Source organism: Pinus tabuliformis, chromosome 6 (genome assembly GCF_031772625.1).
Source record: "Pinus tabuliformis cultivar Carrire ecotype Pingquan chromosome 6, CPIR1, whole genome shotgun sequence".
NCBI lineage: Eukaryota > Viridiplantae > Streptophyta > Pinopsida > Pinales > Pinaceae > Pinus > Pinus tabuliformis.
This window is the reverse complement of record NC_142292.1, coordinates 1485751661-1485755319: the sequence shown is the minus strand read 5'-3', so window position 1 is coordinate 1485755319 and position 3659 is coordinate 1485751661. Positions and strand designations below refer to the sequence as shown.

Below are 3659 nucleotides of genomic sequence, written 5' to 3'. Positions count from 1 at the left end.
CGGGCAGAGTGCTCGACAGCCGAACCCCACGGCCATAACCAACCATGCAAAGAAGAAAAACCTCCTGGCGGTGAAACCCTGAAGGTTGGGACTGGAGTACAAGCTCCCGAGAGAAACTTGGAATCTGGGGAGGCCAGGTTATAATGACACGGGGTAGCAGACCCTGCAATAAAATGGAAAGAACGTACAGTGGATAATGTCAACCCTAAGTAACTGGTAAACAAGCTGCACTTATTAAACGGAATCAGGATGGCCGAGACCACATATCCAAATCGAAGACTTATAACTCTTTATAATGCAAACAACTTCTGGAAAATTTGTAAACGATATAACATACGGCGAATACAAGAGTAAGCAAGGAACTGAATATACATCACATTAGTTTCTAAAGACATAACCGAAGACGCGAACCCAGAACTGGGAATACATATTTAGCAAGGATTCAGAAACAAATTTAAACAAAAAAATGCTTTCGACTGCGGGCCATGGTAGCCATATCAATAGCAGAATCATTATCCTGTACAATTCTATAAACCCTCGTCGTCACAAAAGAGAATAACAGGAAACTACATAATTTCAAGCAGAATAAACTCTGGTTAATATCTGAAATGATAATCACATCGTGCTTAAGAAAATATATTTACATTTGGGGAAAAACCCATTAAAAGCTCTAACCCTCTTTTAAATTGAGGATTTTGGCTAAGAAACAGGCATCCCATAGATGCAGAGAGCCATAACCACGCTTTAAGATTCCCTTCCAACCAGGGCAAGTTCTTACCCGTGACTGGAAGCTCCGCCACTGTAGATACGTCGCCCTACCAAGCAAGTCGAGCCAGCTCCGGGTCCCTACGTCCTGCGTTGCATTTCAAATACAGGAAAACTGATTAGGGTATCTGATAGGGCTTGAACGACTGCAATCATGAAGAATAAGGATATAAGAGCAGAGAACCAACTGAAAGGAAAACCAAAGCTTTTTACCTGTAAACATTTCTGGTCCTCTGCCAGACCATGAAACCGGACCCAAACAGAGTTACCGACCACCGAAAACAGCACTGCAGAAGCAATGCCCGCATCAGAGCAACCTTCGCGCGGAAGGATTGCAAATCAAATGAGGTCAATCTGTCCACAGTTGGAGTTGAGAAACCCTGGCATAGGCTCCACCGTTGGATCGCATTGGAGGATCTGGATGAGGATCCGGACGGTCCACCAAACCATGTACATGACAGCGCAGACAACAATTAACTTCACCCTTATCCGGCAAGGCTCGCCACGTGGTGGAAGCGGCCTCATACCAAACTACAACGTAAATACAAGCTGTGTAGTTCATAAACCAAAACCAAATTCCTGAAAATTAACTGCGCTATTAATTGACACCATATAACCGTAGAGCTAGTAAATTCTGCAGTGCTGAAGGATCAAATCAAAGGTACTGTAGACCTGCATGGTAAAATGCTGCGACACCCTTTGACGCGGTAATAAGTGAAATAAAAAACATTTTGGATGGAGACAATACAGATTTAGATGTACTAAAAGTTCGGAAAAATCAAATTTGAGTACAAATTTTTATTAGAATGTTATACTAAAAATCAAATTTAAGTATAAACTTTTATTAGAAATATATTGAGAAATTTGATTCCTCTAAATTTAGTATATCGCAAGTTAAAATAAATCTATATCAATTACACTTTTTGTAAAATTTCTTTTATTTTTATATCAATAAGTCTCACATCAGCGTATCTACATAAAAATGAAAAAAAAAAATATAAAAATCTGGGCTCTATCCCTCGGGCCGCCTAGATCCCTACGGGCATGTCCGCGCGGGGCTCTTCTCCTCCTTGCGGTCGGCCTGGCCATGGGGGATTGAGCTGCCCCTGCTCGCTTCTAGCAGGCTCCCTTTTGGACTTGCGCTCATGGAGGTGTTGGGCACCCCCCAGGTGCCTTCTTCTCCTCCCCCTCCGTCGATCTCTTAAGTTGAGGCTTTCAGCCAGCTTTTGGAAGGACTCCCAAAGAAGAAGAATGTTGAAGCGGCGAAATTCGTCAAGAAACTTGATGATATTCCAGAGATCTCTCTTCCTCCGGAAACCCCGATTCAGGTTGCTCTGTCTTTGTTCGAGCGAGCTCTCATATGCCAGTTCACTGCTCTATGGCCATCCCCCAAATCCATAGAGAGCTGGGTCAAAAGAAACTGGTCGCCGCTGATCAAAGAAAGTGTGACCTCTTACTTTCTGGGGCGAGGATTCTTCCTCTTCGAATTCACCTCAAAGGACGACAAAGATCTGATTTTTCGAAATGGCCCCTACTTCATGGGCCCCCAGGGTTTGTACCTGAATAAATGGACTCCAGACTTCGATCCAGCAGTAGATGTACCCAAAGTTGTCCCGGTGTGGGTTAGGCTTCCAAATCTCCCAGTTCATTGCTGGAACTGGGATTCTTTGATGCACATTGGAAATGCCTTGGGGAAATTCATAGATCGAGCGAATAACAAGGACCAATATGATTGTGCCAGGATCTGCGTTGAGGTAGATCTGGAGGTGGGGCTTCCAGAGGCCATCAAAATCAAGGTAGGAAGTTGGACGCATGTGCAGAAACTAGACTATGAATAGTTGCCCTTCAAATGCCGGAAATGCCATGTTTATGGACACTTCGCCAGAAACTGCCCATCTACCAATGAAGCTGCGTAAGGGAAGGAGGTCGGCTGGAATCAAGTTAAACGATCCAAAATTTCTTCCAAGACCCAGAAGTCGAGAGGCACTAGTGGAAAAGGTCCTCATCAGGACCCTGCTTAGCAAATCCCGCCCAAGTCCGCCCTAGAGAACAGGTTCGACCCTCTTAGCTCTCAGCCAGAGGACACCCATGAAGTCGTAGTCCAAAAACCAGTGTCCCCAGATAAAGGTATCCTGCCTACCTTTTCCAAGGACACGGGTGTTGCAGAAAGCTCAAAAGGAACCCTCGTTGAAGTTGAGGAGGAGGATCAAGAATCGGAAGACTCAGAGGAGGAAGGAGAAATAGGAGATTCCCAAACCTCTGTAAGGAGATCTACAAGAGGGCGCAAAACAGATCGGGAGAAAAGAGAGCACGAAACGTACAAGGACAAATTACAAGGCAGCCAACCAACTTTGGAGAAGTTGTTAGCAAAAAAGCCGAAGATGGCAAGAAACCAACATCAAGGCTCCAAGGGAGTCCAGCAAAGCAAAGGTAAATAATGAAAATAATCTCCTGGAATTGTAGGGGTATGGGGAGCAAAATCAAAGAAGAGGCTATAAGAAATTTAATAAGAATAGAGGCCCCGGATATACTCCTTCTCCAGGAGACTAAGATGGAGGAGTCAGACTTCCTTCATTTAAGTAAAAAACTTTGGAATAAGAGTAAAGCAACAGCTGTCTCAGCCCGAGGAGCCTCCGGAGGGTTGGGTACTCTTTGGAATGATAGCAGGTTTTCGCTAGTGTCTGAGACTTCAAATACCCACTGGTTGATGCTAAAGATGCAGCATCTAATTACTAAAGAAACTTTTTGCCTCTTCAACGTTTATGTGCCGGTTAATGCTGGAGAAAAAAAGTTCTGTTGGGATTCAATAAGACAACAAGCAGATCTGGGCAATCTGGAAAATGTCATCATTGCAGGAGACCTAAACATCACGCTGCACTCTTCAGAAAAGCGAG

The 3659-nt window shown here is 44.2% G+C and overlaps 1 long non-coding RNA gene across 1 annotated transcript; it reads right to left on the bottom strand.

Moving 5' to 3' along the window:
* Positions 1–556: 556 nt before the first annotated feature.
* On the bottom strand, positions 557–1173 carry LOC149264250 (uncharacterized). Its single transcript, XR_016250062.1, has 2 exons — positions 979–1173; positions 557–853 (listed from the first exon to the last, which is right to left on the bottom strand). It is a non-coding gene; the product is annotated as an uncharacterized LOC149264250 (long non-coding RNA).
* Positions 1174–3659: the final 2486 nt, after the last annotated feature.